The sequence below is a fragment of the Triticum urartu genome, unplaced genomic scaffold, assembly GCF_056163025.1.
Source record: "Triticum urartu cultivar PI428250 unplaced genomic scaffold, HENAU_Tu73 scaffold2, whole genome shotgun sequence".
Lineage (NCBI taxonomy): Eukaryota > Viridiplantae > Streptophyta > Magnoliopsida > Poales > Poaceae > Triticum > Triticum urartu.
In genome coordinates, this window is record NW_028260368.1 from 1,282,147 (window position 1) to 1,299,302 (window position 17,156).

Genomic DNA, 17,156 nt, shown 5'->3' on the forward strand with positions numbered 1-17,156 from the left:
GAATTCGAAGAACTGCTTCAAATACAGTATCGGGAAGCACAGCTTGGGGAACTTCAATATCGACGGGCTTGCTAGCTAAATGGCAATTGGCACATACAATTCGTCCAGTTGCTTCTCGTGGGTTTTCATAACCCTGCTGCGCAAAAATGGGATATGCATTTGAAATAGATGTCCGAGTTATTACGTATATCATGATCGATACAGAAATCGATCGAGTTATCTGTTCCTTTACCCAAGAAAAAGTATTTCTATTTTCCATGTCCAATCGCAGATCCCAGAATTTCTACAATAAATTAGATAGGTAGCTAAGCTAATCTAGTTCCCTATACACGAATCTGTTGTCATTCTACTGCAACAGTTGTACTGCAATGATGAATACCTTAAAGTAGGTATAAATAGAAAGAATTTTGCTAAAATGGAAAAGGGCTTTCTTTCTAAAAAAAGATGCTTGCTAATTTGATTAATATTAATATCGGGAGATCAAATGAATTTATGCTTCACTAATTGAATGATAAATGACTACAAGCGAAGGAGATAGACGATTTAAACAAAAAAAGACCCAAAATTTCAAACATGTATCTAGAATTACTGGAAAACTACAAACAAAAATAGTGAAAATAAGCTCGTTAGGAGCCCATCCAAAATCGTTGTAGACCCAACGAATTACTAGTTCCCAACCACGGGTGGAGTGAAATCCAACAAAAAAATCAGTAACTAAAAGAATAAAAAAAGCTTTTATTGAGTCATTTAAATTATAGAAGAATTCCTGAACCCAAGAATTCAAAATGACAAGTTCCTCTTTACCCAGAAAAAAAGAACCACTTAGAATAGCCAAACAGATTATATTTGTCGAGAAATGCAAAATGGTATGGAGATGATCCTCATTATTTATTTTGACCCATTGTATTATTTCCTTGTGTATTCCTGTAGGAGGTTTTTGTACATGTGTCTTTAGTTTCCCTTTTATCATCTCGTCCAAGAGAGAAAGTTCTTCTAATTCTATGAATCTTTCTAGAATCCTTTTCTCTTGAATATCAGTTAAGAGAGTTTCGGATTGCCTGGTATTCCACCAATTCTTAATCCAAAGTTCCAGACATTTGTTAAATGAGGAAGAGACCCCCCAAGGCAAAAGTACGATAAATACAAGATATAGTAAAGAAGGCAATGCTTTCTTTTTTTTCATTTTTGATCTGTAAATGGAGTTGTTAATGAATATGCTTCATTCGCTGACTCTATTCCATTCCCTGACTCTATATGATGATATTTCTATTTCATGATATTTCTATTTCTTTGAAGCAAAAACTCTATAGGTTTGATACCCTGTATCTATTCTTCTTTTTTGTATATTAGTTATTAGTGGAATTTCAGTGCATTGGGTTCTTTCTTAGATCTAGATGGAATGAAATAGTGAAATAGAATAAAAAAAAAGCCCTTTCGGATGAAAAAGGAAGAATAGTATGCGATATATCTAACTTGGATAAAAAAAAATTAAAAGCAAATTTCTCTTATCCTCGTTTGTTCCTTCCTTTAGATAAATACTTAAAAATCCCCTTACAATAACAAATCCAATTTAGAAGGGACTTCCTCCCTGTGTTGAGAAAACTTTTCTTCTTCCAATTCTTCTTTTCTTCATTCAACTCAGTTCAAAAAAGATACCTCAAAATACTTCAATTGGTACGCGCAAGAAATAGGCCAATTCGGCAGCTTTTTGTTCAATTTCTCGTGGAGTAAAAAATTTATCATCAGTACGAGTCAAGGGAATGATCCCCTGGCCCCGGATTTCCATATAAAGAATACGACGAGGATAAAGACCCTCTTTAACCTGAATTCTAATTGATTGGATATCCCGCATAAGGAATCGAAGGAAGACGCGACGTTTTATTCCAGGGAATCCCCAACGAAAAATGCACACTATTCCCTCTTTTCTATCGAATCGGTCATAACCACTACCTACATTCCACAAAATAGTACACCACAAGTAGGAGCTAATGAATAGGCCTGCGATTCCGTAGAAAGACATCACGACCCCCTGCGGAAAAAAAAGAATTTCTTGAGATGGAAGTATAGATATAATATTCTTACCAAGATAACTGGAAATCCCAACCGATAAGAATCCTAGTGAACCTAGAAAAAGAATACAGGCCCAGAAAAAATTACCCCTTTTTCGAGAACCTTTTAGAAGTTCTACCCATATGTGTTCTGATCGCCAATTCATATTAGATATACTAAATCCAGCAGCGGTCGATTGAAATTGAGAGAATAAGCTAAATAATTTTGACTTTACTTTTTTTGATTCTGAAATCGCCTTCAGCAACTAGTACTCCTGTGAAATAATAGGTTAGATACATTGACTTTCTATTCAAAAAATATTCGTTGATTCAATTAAAATAAATAAAATAAAACTCGCTATACCTGGCTCTGCATATTCATGCATTTATGCTCGTAGCCTATATCCGCATCCATAACCGTTTTTCATTTGTGTGTAGAAAGTGTGTGTAGAAAAAGCCACATACCCTACCATATTATATTACTTACACTAAAAAATACTAGACAATCTTATTTTTTTGCACATAAAGAAATAAAGAAGTCATTGCAATTGCCGGAAATACTAAGCCTACTAAAGGCACGAAAATAGAAGGTAAGTTTAAATCCGTCATGGAATAGGTGTCTCAATTCAAATTTACTATTTCTATCTAGTCGAAAAATATCTTAAGATTCTTATGATATAATTAAGTATATCTATTATAAGGAATATTGACTATTGTATTGTATTTTTTATTTTTAGTTTGAAAAATATTCTGTAAAAAAAATGAAAGGATAATAAGAAAATTCCAAAAAAGGAGAACTAATTAAAAAGATTTTATTTTGATTTTCCCATCCTCATGGCCTTTCTATCTTTCTAATCTAATTTGAAATTGGATTCAAAAGAAAGCGGTTAGAATTTACTTCCTGCATACATACTTCTCTAGAAGCGCATACAATAATGCGTGGTAAAGGCGGAAAAATAGTATATTCAATCAAAATCAAAGGGCAAATTATCTTACCTACTATAGATCCCCTACTACCCTCTTAGACTTTAAAAGGCGATATACCACCCAAAGAAAGGGTATGAAAATGCCGGGTGGAGTTAGCTTTTCGACGAAGACCTGTCCCGTGCAGCGAAGCCCTGTTAGTAAGACCCCCCGCAATAATGGATTATAGAAGAATATTATTCCAAATACTCCTCTGGACGCATATAGTAGCATTGCGATTCCGAATCTTTTTTATTTATGAATATGAACAGAAAAAATTCATTGTATCGTTGGGTCGGAGCGGAGGTTTGGTCCAGAAAAATTAGAAACAAAACGTCTACTCTACCGCATTGAAGTCTATAGCGCTGTATTTCCACGAAAGTATAATTCTTACCATCAGGATACGATCCTTTCTTTTGAACTAAACGTCTCTACGATGGGTCCAGGTTCTATGTCCAATCCCAAATCAAGGATTTCTCGCTCTTGATCGGAGTCATAAACTAAAAAAAAACTACCTTTTTATCCTTTTTCTCAAGGTTATAGAAAACTTCCTTATCTAGTTCTAGCATTTTGAAAAAAAAAAAATGCTTCTTTTTTTACACACAGTTCGAGTCACTTGTTGACTCACGATTACGCCTGTTAAAAGTTTCAAACGTCCTCTTTTTTGAAATTGAAAGAGAGTCCTATAAAAAGGTCTAACTTCCAAACTATGTCTTTTTTCATTCATTCTCCTTTAGTTTTTTTCTCTATCTAGAAGTGGAATAGAATAACCCGGTTGAAGGGTAATGATCATACGTCTGTAATGCATTGTATGGCCCAGAATAGGTCCTATTCTTCTACCTTTTCCAGGTAGTCGATGGCTATTCACAGCTACCACCTTAACACCAAAGAAGAGTTCGACCCAATGCTTTATTTCTGTCTTAGTGAATCCCGATTCGACATTAAAAGTATATTGATTCTTTCCCAATAAACGAAGACTTTTTTCTGTAAATACTGCGTATTTGATTCCATTATCATTATCATATGATAATACTATATTTTATTATTTTATTATTTTATTTGTATTTCTTTATTGTATTATACCTTAATATATATATTCTAGATATATAGAATAGACGAATCTCAATTTGTCAAGTCTCATGATCATATCATGATCTATTTTTATTCGGCTCAATCTTTTTTTTCTAAAAAAGATTGAGCCGAGTTTAATTGCAATCAATTAGAAGAATAAAGAAGAATTACTGCATTTCATAACTGATTTTTTTCTCTTTTTATTTCGTTTCTTTTTTATTTATACCTTCTTTATCTTTAGTTTTATCTAGTTAATCAATAGTATCTACCGGCTCGAACTCGAATTTGATCGCCTTCCATACTTCACAAGCTGCGGCTAGTTCAGGACTCCATTTGCAAGCTGCTCGGATAATTTCATTACCTTCGCGAGCAAGATCGCGCCCTTCGTTACGAGCTTGTACACAGGCTTCTAAAGCCACTCGATTAGCTGCTGCACCAGGTGCATTTCCCCAAGGATGTCCTAAAGTTCCTCCACCAAATTGTAATACAGAATCGTCCCCAAAGATTTCGGTCAGAGCTGGCATATGCCAAACATGAATACCACCTGAAGCTACCGGTATAACACCTGGCATGGATACCCAGTCCTGAGTGAAAAAGATACCGCGAGCACGATCTTTTTCAATAAAATCATCGCGCAATAAATCAACAAAACCTAAAGTCATTTCGCGTTCCCCTTCTAACTTACCTACTACTGTACCGGAGTGGATATGATCTCCCCCAGACATACGCAATGCTTTAGCTAATACACGGAAATGCATACCATGATTTTTCTGTCTATCAATAACTGCATGCATTGCACGGTGAATGTGAAGAAGTAGGCCATTGTCGCGGCAATAATGAGCCAAAGTAGTATTTGCGGTGAATCCCCCAGTTAAGTAGTCATGCATTACAATAGGAACCCCTAATTCTCTTGCAAATACAGCTCTCTTAATCATTTCTTCACATGTACCCGCAGTCGCATTCAAGTAATGCCCCTTGATTTCACCGGTTTCGGCCTGTGATTTATAAATAGCTTCGGCACAAAAGACAAAACGGTCTCTCCAGCGCATAAATGGTTGTGAGTTTACGTTTTCATCATCTTTGGTAAAATCAAGTCCACCACGTAGACACTCATAACACGCTCTACCATAATTTTTTGCGGATAATCCCAATTTTGGTTTAATAGTACATCCCAATAAAGGACGACCGTACTTGTTCAACTTATCTCTTTCAACTTGGATACCATGAGGCGGGCCTTGGAAAGTTTTTGAATAAGTAGGGGGAATTCGTAGATCCTCCAAACGTAGAGCACGTAGGGCTTTGAAACCAAATACGTTACCTACAATGGAAGTAAACATGTTAGTAACGGAACCCTCTTCAAATAGGTCTAATGGATAAGCTACATAACAGATCCATTGGTTGTCTTCCCCAGCAACAGGCTCGATGTGATAGCATCGTCCTTTGTAACGATCAAGACTGGTAAGTCCATCAGTCCAAACAGTTGTCCATGTACCAGTAGAAGATTCGGCAGCTACTGCAGCCCCTGCTTCTTCGGGCGGAACCCCAGGCTGAGGACTTACTCGGAATGCTGCCAAGATATCAGTATCCTTAGTTTCATACTCTGGGGTGTAGTAAGTCAATTTATAATCTTTAACACCAGCTTGAAATCCAACACCTGCTTTAGTTTCTGTTTGTGGTGACATAAGTCCCTCCCTATAACTCTTGAATTAAGAATTCTCACAATAACAGGGTCTACTCGATGTTAATTAGGCGTAAATGAAACTTTAGCAAAAATCTCGTAAAACAAAAAGGATATTCAATTAATATAATATCAACTCATTAAAGAAAATTGAGGGCATGCTTAGGTTAATGAATATGTTTCATTCATATATAATGCGTACACCCTGTGTATGTTCTATCCTATAGGAATTCCAATATAGGAATTCGATAGGAATTGAGTTGTTGTTATGGTAAGTTAACACGGTTCGTTATTAAACCATGGATTTGATTTACCAAATCCATAATTATTGTATACTCTTTGATAGATATAGCGCAACCCAAATTAATTCCTAATCCTTATTTTACAAGTTCTTAATAGTTCTCTTTTCTTATTTTGAATGCAAATACCTAACTAAATACTAATAAAATTCTTTGTTGACAGCAATCTATGCTTCACAGTAGTATATATTTTGTATATCGAAGTCCTAGATAGGAAAGTAGAGTAGGCACAGATCCTCCACAAAAGGCAAAATGTATATGAAAAAAAAGATTGATTGAACTTTCCAATGGACTCATTCCATGAGTAAACGATTGAATGGGATTCGCTTGGGCAACGAAATCAAGTCCTGGTCCCCTTTTCTCTCTTATTGAATTAACTAATTCATTTCCTTTTTACTTTTGGATTTTTTTTGATTTGATTTGGCATTATTCAACAATAAAAAAAGAAAAATTTCGACAAATTCCTTTTTTTTAATTATGTGATAATTATGAGAACCAATCCTACTACTTCTCCTCCCGGGGTTTCCACAATTGAAGAAAAAAGTACAGGTCGTATCGATCAAATTATTGGACCCGTGCTGGATGTCACTTTTCCCCCAGGCAAGTTACCTTATATTTATAACGCTTTGGTAGTCCAGAGTAGAGACACTGCCGATAAGCAAATTAATGTGACTTGTGAGGTACAACAATTATTAGGAAATAATCGAGTTAGAGCTGTAGCTATGAGTGCTACGGACGGGTTGATGAGAGGAATGGAAGTGATTGACACGGGAGCTCCTCTCAGTGTTCCGGTCGGTGGAGCTACTCTCGGACGAATTTTCAACGTTCTTGGGGAGCCTGTTGACAATTTGGGTCCTGTAGATAGTAGTGCAACGTTCCCTATTCATAGATCTGCGCCTGCCTTTATCGAGTTAGATACGAAATTATCCATCTTTGAAACAGGTATTAAGGTCGTCGATCTTTTAGCTCCTTATCGACGTGGAGGAAAAATAGGACTATTTGGGGGGGCTGGAGTAGGTAAAACAGTACTGATCATGGAATTAATCAATAACATTGCTAAAGCTCATGGGGGCGTATCCGTATTCGGTGGAGTAGGGGAACGGACTCGTGAAGGAAATGATCTTTATATGGAAATGAAGGAATCCGGAGTAATTAATGAAAAAAATATTGAGGAATCAAAGGTAGCTCTAGTCTATGGCCAAATGAATGAACCACCGGGAGCTCGTATGAGAGTTGGTTTAACTGCCCTAACTATGGCGGAATATTTCCGAGATGTTAATAAGCAAGACGTGCTTTTATTTATCGATAATATCTTTCGTTTTGTTCAAGCAGGATCAGAGGTATCCGCTTTATTAGGGAGAATGCCCTCCGCAGTGGGTTATCAACCTACTCTTAGTACAGAAATGGGTTCTTTGCAAGAAAGAATTGCTTCTACTAAAAAGGGATCTATAACTTCGATTCAAGCAGTTTATGTACCTGCAGACGATTTGACCGACCCTGCCCCTGCCACAACATTTGCACATTTGGATGCTACTACCGTACTTTCCAGAGGATTAGCTTCCAAGGGTATTTATCCAGCAGTAGATCCTTTAGATTCAACCTCGACTATGTTACAGCCTCGGATCGTTGGCAACGAACATTATGAAACTGCGCAAAGAGTTAAGGAAACTTTACAACGTTACAAAGAACTTCAGGACATTATCGCAATTCTTGGCTTGGATGAATTATCGGAAGAGGATCGTTTAACTGTAGCAAGAGCAAGAAAAATTGAGCGTTTCTTATCACAACCGTTCTTTGTGGCAGAAGTTTTTACTGGTTCTCCAGGAAAGTATGTTGCTCTTGCGGAAACTATTAGGGGATTTCAACTAATCCTTTCCGGAGAATTAGACGGCCTACCTGAACAGGCTTTTTATTTGGTGGGTAACATCGATGAAGCTAGCACGAAAGCTATAACCTTAGAAGAGGAGAACAAATCGAAGAAATGAAATTAAATCTTTATGTACTGACTCCTAAGCGAATTATTTGGGATTGTGAAGTGAAAGAAATCATTTTATCCACTAATAGTGGCCAAATTGGCGTATTACCAAACCACGCCCCCATTAACACAGCAGTAGATATGGGTCCTTTGAGAATACGCCTCCTCAACGACCAATGGTTAACAGCGATTCTGTGGAGCGGTTTTGCGAGAATAGTTAATAATGAGATCATCATTTTAGGAAATGATGCGGAACTGGGTAGTGATATTGATCCGGAAGAAGCTCAAAAGGCACTTGAAATAGCCGAAGCTAACTTGAGTAAAGCTGAGGGTACGAAAGATTTGGTTGAAGCGAAGCTCGCTCTCAGACGAGCTAGGATACGAATCGAGGCTGTCAATTGGATTCCCCCATCCAATTGAAGACAATCCAGTGGTTTATAGTTGATACAAAGAAAAAGGGAAGAGGGGTAGAAAAAGTTATTAGATAGCGAAGCGAAGTAAGTCCAATGCTATCTAGTAATTTTTCTACCTACTTACCTACTATTGGATTTGAACCAATGACTCCCGCCGTATGAAAGCAATACTCTAACCACTGAGTTAAGTAGGCAATTTATCACCACAAAGGAAGACCCATTACTTCGATCGATTATATATTGAATCCCTTTTCTAAGCAATACCGCTCTGTTATTGGTCTGTTATATACTAAATACTAAACTAAATACTAAACAGATACAGATCAAAGGGGTATCCTCTGGCATTAGAAAATATTCATCTTGACAAGAAATTATCTATATGTTAAGATATCTCTGATAAGGGCTATAGCTCAGTTCGGTAGAGCAACTCGTTTACACGTGCGCCAATGCTTTTCAAAGGAGCTTATTATGCAATGAACATAATCGATCTTATTGCAAAATCAATGTCTTACTTCATAGATTCGAGAGAATAGGAGAACAGTAGCCTGACAAACAGTCGGTTCAGTCCGATTCAGGTGCCAATTCAGGTGCCTAATCAAATAGAACCCTTATGGATTTGCTAGTTGATAAGGTAAATATCCAGCCCACTAAATGCTAGGCGTAATGAGGATAAGGGCCTCCAAAAAACTTCTTTTCGTTCTATGAACTTTAAGGTGTATGAAGTCTCATAGTTAACTCTTGCAGTGGAACGATAGAGACTCCATTTCACTTAGGTTGATTTAATTTAGACCGGAGGCAGACCTAAGTCAAGGTAATCCTCCTTTGAAACACTTTGGTATTGCTCCTAGATAGATCATAATACAAAAAATCAATCAGAGCACAGGGAGCCATCTCATTATCTTTCCGTAAAGAAAAACTATGGTGGACTAACTGATCTTTAAATCAGTTTATGAAAGAGCCCAATGCAAAAAAATGCATGTTGGGTCTTTGAAACAGTTCAAATCATTTCGATAATAATCCGTTTGATCTGTTTTACCGAGAAGGTCTACGGTTCGAATCCGTATAGCCCTAATATGCCCTTTTTTAGATTTTAGGATCTCTATCCTATGTTTTCTTTAGTTTAGTATAGTTTTCATTTTCTCATTAGTATTTGTTTATAGACTGGATAGGCGCCTGCGACATAGAATAGAGATAAAAGCATTACCAAAGGCTCATTCATCGAAAATCAAAATCATACAGACAGGAAAAGAAAAACGAATTTCTATCAAATCAATAGAAGAAAGGATCCTTTCCCTGATTTGAATCCCGTCCTCCTTCAAATAGGATATCTCTAGACTTCCCTATAATAACTGCAATGATTTTATCCATTTTGCGAATTCCTACTTTGTTTTAAGTATATTTATTACTTTGTTTATAGATACATTATGTAAATTGATCAACTTTAAATAGAAAAAATAAAGTAAAGAGTAAATAAGAAAACAGAATATTCTGTCTCATAGTTCTGAAATAGAGTTCTTTATTTTTATTTTATAGTATTACTTCTCATTAATTATACTGCATAGATTAGTCCTACTATCTTAATTAGGTTCTAATTTAGTAGTATTCTCATTTTTATTTAATAGTCTCTTATTATTTTATTATTAAATATTAAATAAAGGATAGAGCTATTCTTTTTTCTAGAGATTCTAGAGAAAGCGAGACAAAGTGAAACGAGAAAGTTTTCTTTATATAAGAATTAGATCTACATACACCATATCTAAATAGAATGGAAATCCAAAAGAAAGGGAGTTGGGATTCCATTGGATGAATCTTTAAAGAAGATGCAGCACAGAGGAAACAAAGGCTAAACTTAAACTAAGCGCTTTTGTTTGAACAAAAAAGATTCTTGTTTCACCGAGGAAAAGAGAGAAGTTCTGGATAAATTGACAATGCTGAATTGAATTGACTAATTTAAGTTCCGCCTATTCCACATTAATGGGAGTACATTATGTTTCTGCTTCACGAATATGATATTTTTTGGACATTTCTAATAATAGCAAGCCTTATTCCTATTTTGGCATTTTCGATTTCAGGACTTTTAGCCCCGGTTAGTGAAGGACCAGAGAAGCTTTCTAGTTATGAATCGGGTATAGAACCCATGGGAGGGGCTTGGGTACAATTCCGAATACGCTATTATATGTTTGCGCTCGTTTTTGTTGTTTTTGATGTGGAAACCGTCTTTCTATACCCTTGGGCAATGAGTTTCGACGTATTGGGTGTATCCGTTTTTATCGAAGCTTTGATTTTCGTGCTTATCTTAGTTGTTGGTTTAGTTTATGCATGGCGAAAAGGAGCCTTGGAATGGTCTTAACTGAATATTTAGACAAAAAAAAAGAAGGAAAAGATTCTATTGAGACAGTTATGAATTTGATTGAGTTTCCCTTACTTGACCAAACAAGTTCCAATTCTGTTATTTCAACTACACCAAATGATCTTTCGAATTGGTCAAGACTCTCCAGTTTATGGCCCCTTCTATACGGTACCAGTTGTTGTTTCATTGAATTTGCTTCATTAATAGGCTCACGATTCGACTTTGATCGTTATGGATTGGTACCAAGATCAAGTCCTAGGCAAGCAGACCTAATTTTAACAGCCGGTACGGTAACAATGAAAATGGCTCCCTCTTTAGTGAGATTATACGAGCAAATGCCTGAACCAAAATACGTCATTGCTATGGGAGCCTGTACTATTACAGGGGGAATGTTCAGTACGGATTCCTATAGTACTGTTCGGGGAGTTGATAAGTTAATTCCTGTGGATGTCTACTTGCCGGGCTGCCCACCTAAACCGGAGGCAGTTATAGATGCCCTAACAAAACTTCGTAAGAAGATATCGCGAGAAATAGTTGAGGATCAAACTCTATCTCAAAATAAAAATAGATGTTTTACTACCAGTCACAAGCTTTATGTTAGGCGCAGTACTCATACAGGAACTTATGAGCAAGAATTGCTCTATCAATCACCATCTACATTAGATATATCTTCTGAAACTTTTTTCAAATCCAAAAGTTCAGTACCTTCCTACAAATTAGTGAATTAGGAGAGGGGCTCTTTTGTGTAGAAAAATAAAAAGCAGGGCAATCTTTCAAACTTGCATCCGAAATGTGAAATATTTATACAAAGAGGGAGAGATGAAGACAATGCAGCAGGGTTGGTTATCTAATTGGCTAGTCAAACATGAGGTGGTTCATAGATCTTTGGGCTTTGATCACCGAGGAATAGAGACTTTACAAATAAAAGCAGGGGATTGGGATTCCATTGCTGTCATTTTATATGTATATGGTTACAATTATTTACGCTCCCAATGTGCTTATGATGTAGCACCCGGTGGATCTTTAGCTAGCGTGTATCATCTTACGAGAATACAATATGGTATAGATAATCCAGAAGAAGTCTGCATAAAAGTCTTTGCCCAAAAGGATAATCCTAGAATTCCGTCTGTCTTCTGGATTTGGAGAAGTGCCGATTTTCAAGAACGCGAATCTTATGATATGGTGGGAATCTCTTATGATAATCATCCGCGCCTTAAACGTATCCTAATGCCTGAAAGTTGGATAGGCTGGCCCTTACGTAAGGATTATATAACCCCCAATTTTTATGAAATACAAGATGCTCATTGAATGATAAGAAATTCATGCTCACTTATACAACACAACTCCAGATTTTATTCAAGTCAAGGAATATTTTTAGGTTCTTTTCCTAGATGAAACGGAATACCTATTTATAATTAATTCCTAATTATACAAAAGCATTCCAGATAGACTGAGCAAAAAAAGGGTTTCATTTGGATTCCCCTATTTTGAAAATCGCATATTAATTTCCTTCATATGAACAGAAAAATAGGATGACTCAAAGAAGTTCTCTACCAGGAACTTTGTACCGCGCACATTACTTAGCACAACTAGGAAAATAAGATAAGATAAAGATAAGCAAGACTAAAAAAATATTCGTCGGAATAGCGGAATACAAAATTAAGAAACGCAAAAAAATAAAGGGGAATCTCACCCCCTTCTTTATCATAAAGAAAAGATATATTTTAAAACTTCTTTAAAAAGAAAAAGAAGTGCCTCTATATTTATATTATAGATTTATCCACTTAGATGAATAAATATTATTAATGAATATGTATCACAATCCATCTCGAGGTATTTGGATCAATACCTATTCGGTGGATCTTTTTTTTTTTTTTCTCTGCCAGGAACCAGATTTGAACTGGTGACACGAGGATTTTCAGTCCTCTGCTCTACCAACTGAGCTATCCTGACCTTTTCTTGTGCATCATCCTAGTAGAGTATTTGTATCTATGTCAATTAAAAGGACTAAAAATTAATTAAAGTATTTCAAATTTTAAATTTGAAAATGGGGGGGGTAGTCCTATGCATTGTGCATGGTTTACTTAAATAAAACTTAAAAATAGAGTGAATAACCAAGATTTCTTGCCGATACTCTAATAAAAAAGAAATCTATTCAATGAATAGGATAAGATCCATTGAGTTCTCTTCGCATTCCTTTGTGAAAGAGTAGAATGAGAAAGCTAATGAATCTTAAACCCATTGCATTGATAAAAAGAAAAAAAAGTGCATTGATAAAAAGAAAAAAAAAAAGAGGATAAATAATAATAATATAGTATAGTTAGGGAATAAAAGAGGATTTGGGGATAGAGGGACTTGAACCCTCACAACTTATAAAGTCGACGGATTTTCCTTTTACTAGAAATTTCATTGTTGTCAGTATTGACATGTAGAATGGGACTCTCTCTTTGTCCTCGTCCGATTAATCCACTTTTTTAAAGATCTCGAAAACTTTGAATTTTAATTGAAGAATTTGATTATTCAATATTCGATTGGAGTGGATTCACAATAATGAAAAAAAAAAATTATGATATGAGTTTTTTATTTCATAATCATTATCATTTCTAATTTCATTTTTAAAAAAGATAAAGAACCTATATTATAATTAGAATATAATATGAGTTCTGTGATTAATCGTTTGCTATGTCAGTATCTATACGTGTTTATTAAATGTATAAGGTATAAAACCCCTCTTTCTCTAATTTAGAACTAGAAGGAATTCCACTAACAACACAACGTAATTAACTCGATTCGTTAGAACAGCTTCCATTGAGTCTCTGCACCTATCCTTTTCCTTTGTATTCTAGTTCGAGAACCCCTTGTTTTCTCAAAACACGGATTTGGCTCAGGATTGCCCTTTTTTAATTCCAGGGTTTCTCTGAATTTGGAAGTTACCACTTAGCAGGTTTCCATACCAAGGCTCAATACAATCAAGTCCGTAGCGTCTACCGATTTCGCCATATCCCCATTTCCCTCTTCTTTGAGACCAGGATTCCTTGTGTAATTTCATCCATCTCTTAGTTTTTTTTTTGAATCATTGAGTTCATCACTCAACGTAGTCTAGCAGTTCAGTTCGACTCTATTTGAGAGACCTCGCTTGCTTATTGCAATTCAGAATTGAATTGATTCTATCCTTGATGTATTTGCAATTCAATCCGAATCAATATATCCAAAAGTTTTTATCTCCCCCACCTCCCGTCTTACTTTTTTATAGTATTCAAAATTATACTATAACGCTTGATATTTATTCTTTTTTTCTAATCAGAATTAGCAATTTTATTTACTCTGACTCTATGTTCCCCTTAGTGAAATATTAATCCTCAAATTATTAACAAATAATAAAGTCTATAATGATCGAATGAAAATACCAATAAATTCTATAATTTTATTTTTTAATATCCTATAGTTAAGCATATCAAGCTAACTTTATCTTTAAGAAGTTTTAGTATTTTTTTATTTTTATAAGTATAACTTCAAATTTAGAACTAGTTAATAGCTAAGATTAATAACTAATATCTGAGATTTTACGGATTTCCTATACTATACCTATTTCTATTTGTTACACTATTTCCGTTATGTAAGCCCACTTAGCTCAGAGGTTAGAGCATCGCATTTGTAATGCGAGGGTCATCGGTTCAAATCCGATAGTCGGCTTTTTTTTCTCTATCGATGTTCTACGAACAAGAATCTCTTTTTTTCCGAATTAAATGGAGAATCCAGGATCTTTTATGTTTTTTACCTTACAATTTTGCTAGATACAAAACAATAAAATAAATAATATATATACAAAAAAAAAAGATTTTGATGAAATTCCATTTTTTGGGGTACTTTAGTTGATTTTACTCTGTTTATCCTGTAGTTTAATTCAGTTTTAATTTCGATGTATTCTGTAATGTAAATACAATGAAATTAATTGTGTAAAATGAAATTTCAATAAAATAAAAAAAGGAGTCTTCATGTCCCGTTATCGAGGACCTCGTTTAAAAAAAATACGCCGTCTGGGAGCTTTACCAGGACTCACTAGAAAAACACCTAAATCCGGAAGTAATCTTAAAAAAAAATTCAATTCTGGGAAAAAGGAGCAATATCGTATTCGTCTTCAAGAAAAACAGAAATTGCGTTTTCATTATGGTCTGACAGAACGACAATTACTTAGATATGTACATATCGCTGGAAAAGCAAAAAGGTCAACAGGCCAGGTTTTACTACAATTACTTGAAATGCGTTTGGATAATATCCTTTTTCGATTGGGTATGGCTTCAACCATTCCTGGGGCCCGCCAATTAGTCAACCATAGACATATTTTAGTTAATGGTCGTATAGTCAATATACCAAGTTTTCGTTGCAAACCCCGAGATATTATTACTACGAAAGATAACCAAAGATCAAAAGGTCTGGTTCAAAATTATATTGCTTCATCGGACCCGGGGAAATTGCCAAAGCATTTGGCGATTGACACGTTGGAATATAAAGGACTAGTAAATAAAATCCTAGATAGGAAGTGGGTCGGTCTCAAAATAAATGAGTTGTTAGTTGTAGAATATTACTCTCGTCAGACTTGAACTTAACGAAAAAAGGAAAGGTTCATAGAATTTTCTTCCCCTTCCCCTTTCCCCGAACTAAATCGCCCTAAGACCATTACCATTAATTTGTATTTTCCCATCAACTAGCTAAAATTGATTAACCCTAGGATTAGGATCCTTTTTTCTTTTTTCCTCTATGTGTATTTTACATACCACAGTAATTTGCTATAGAGAATTTCTAATTTCTATTAAATCAAAATAAGATAATATAAGATATTATATTATTGCTGGAAAAAATTGTTATTTGATTTGATACATTGTGATCCTTAACGTTGATGAATTAAGAAAAACGGAAAGAGAGGGATTCGAACCCTCGGTAAACAAAAGTCTACATAGCAGTTCCAATGCTACGCCTTGAACCGCTCGGCCATCTCTCCTACATAACTTATTATGGAAAATAAACTGAGTGAATAGCGAGTTTTCTTATTCCTGCAGTACAGGTACAACCGCAACCACTCGGGGGTTCCATAGTTCTATTGGAAAAATTCCTTTTGATCTAAGTGGAAGGATACAGGATTTTTTACTAGAAATTGCGCTCGCTATAAAATAAAAGTTTTAATTTGGGTTTTCCCGCAACTAAAGAAAAAGAAAATGGAAGAATTCTTCTTATTGCATAATAAAATAAAGAAACCTTAGAATTCCGTTTGCATAAGATACGCTACACCATACTATCGAAATCAAAAATAGGGTATGAGACAATTAATAACTTTGAAAACACGAAATAGTTGATAACATAAGTTGTTGTTCAGAAATAGGAAAGTGGAATGAAATCCAGTCTTAGTCAAATATTTCATATCTCTTCGTGTCCAAGCAGAAGGAAAAGGATACAATTTGAGCTGAGCGGAAAATCCATATCTCTCTTATCCATTTAAAGCATATGGATTTAGAGTAGAGCATATGGATCAATCTATTTATAATTATAAGAATCGAATGTGTTTGTTTTTATGTTATTTTGTGAAGGAATGAAAACAATTCTATATAGAATGGGTTGGGAATTATGCCTAGATCCCGTGGAAATGGAAATTTCATTGATAAGACCTCCTCAATTGTAGCCAATATTTTATTGCGAATAATTCCGACAACCTCAGGAGAAAAAAAGGCATTTACTTATTATAGAGATGGTGCGATTTGACTCTTTTTTTTGCTTTTTTTTAGCCCTACCTATACCTCAGTCTTACGAAAAAGAGAGGGGGGTTGGCATAGAGAGAACCAAATTTGTAAAGCAAACAAACCCACGCTTCGGGAAGGTGAGGCGAACTAACAATTCCTTCCGTCGTGTATCCTCGATTGATGCGGCTTCAGATACTTCAATTGTAGATTTGAGTATTGAGCGAAAGGTTACACCTACAGGATATGGTATGGTATGGATTACAGGCCAATCCTACTCTATTAGTATCCGTAGGCAGCATAGGGGAGAAAAGCACTACACCTAGAAATAGGAATCAACAAGAGAAAAACTTTGTTAGAAATTACCCCTTTCCTGATCGGTATCAGGGCTGGGAAGAATGGTTGGGATAACAAACAACCATCAGGTTTGTACTTTGGATACCCCTATAACCATCAAAGATCGTTGAAGTAGCTAATTCCTCTAAATAGGAGGCGTTGAGAACAAAGAAATTATTGGAGCTATCGTTTTCCTCTAGCATTAATAGAATTCATTGGTGTTAAGAAAAACCTCTTGTGGGAAGGTTGGCTAGAGATTTCTTGGAAAAATACCAGCCCCTTTCGGTTCATAAT

General features: G+C 35.4%; 3 non-coding genes across 3 annotated transcripts; 1 reads left to right on the plus strand and 2 right to left on the minus strand.

The window, feature by feature from the left end:
* Positions 1-12,677: 12,677 nt before the first annotated feature.
* TRNAF-GAA (transfer RNA phenylalanine (anticodon GAA)) lies at positions 12,678-12,750 on the minus strand. The gene has a single exon. It is a non-coding gene; the product is annotated as a tRNA-Phe (tRNA).
* Positions 12,751-14,417: 1,667 nt separating this feature from the next.
* TRNAT-UGU (transfer RNA threonine (anticodon UGU)) lies at positions 14,418-14,490 on the plus strand. The gene has a single exon. It is a non-coding gene; the product is annotated as a tRNA-Thr (tRNA).
* Positions 14,491-15,709: 1,219 nt separating this feature from the next.
* On the minus strand, positions 15,710-15,796 carry TRNAS-GGA (transfer RNA serine (anticodon GGA)). Its single transcript has one exon. It is a non-coding gene; the product is annotated as a tRNA-Ser (tRNA).
* Between the last annotated feature and the right edge of the window lie 1,360 nt (positions 15,797-17,156).